The following is a 314-nucleotide window of genomic DNA, read 5'->3' as shown; positions in this document are numbered from 1 at the left end:
CAGGATCTCCTGTTTACTAGACAGGCGCTTTAACCATCTAAACCACAGCGCCACTTCTTTTTACAATATGTGACAGATTTTGACAGAAACGGAAGCAAAGAAAGGCACTGCTGAGAGTTGAACTCAGGATCTCCTGTTTACTAGACAGGCGCTTTAACCATCTAAACCACAGCGCCACTTCTTTTTACAATATGTGACAGATTTTGACAGAAACGGAAGCAAAGAAAGGCACTGCTGAGAGTTGAACTCAGGCTCTCAAATTCTGGTTCAAAACCCATCCTCATCGCACTACTTCTTTCAGAGGCTTGCTTTTC

At 43.3% G+C, this 314-nt stretch overlaps 1 non-coding gene across 1 annotated transcript; it reads right to left on the bottom strand.

Annotated features, from left to right (window-relative positions):
• Window positions 1-102: 102 nt before the first annotated feature.
• TRNAT-AGU lies at window positions 103-176 on the bottom strand. Its single transcript has one exon. It is a non-coding gene; the product is annotated as a tRNA-Thr (tRNA).
• Window positions 177-314: the final 138 nt, after the last annotated feature.

Source organism: Nanorana parkeri, unplaced genomic scaffold, assembly GCF_000935625.1.
Source record: "Nanorana parkeri isolate BGI_ZX_2015 unplaced genomic scaffold, ASM93562v1 scaffold16442, whole genome shotgun sequence".
NCBI lineage: Eukaryota > Metazoa > Chordata > Amphibia > Anura > Dicroglossidae > Nanorana > Nanorana parkeri.
Note: the sequence above shows the minus strand (reverse complement) of the source record. Positions and strands in the feature narration are given on the sequence as shown.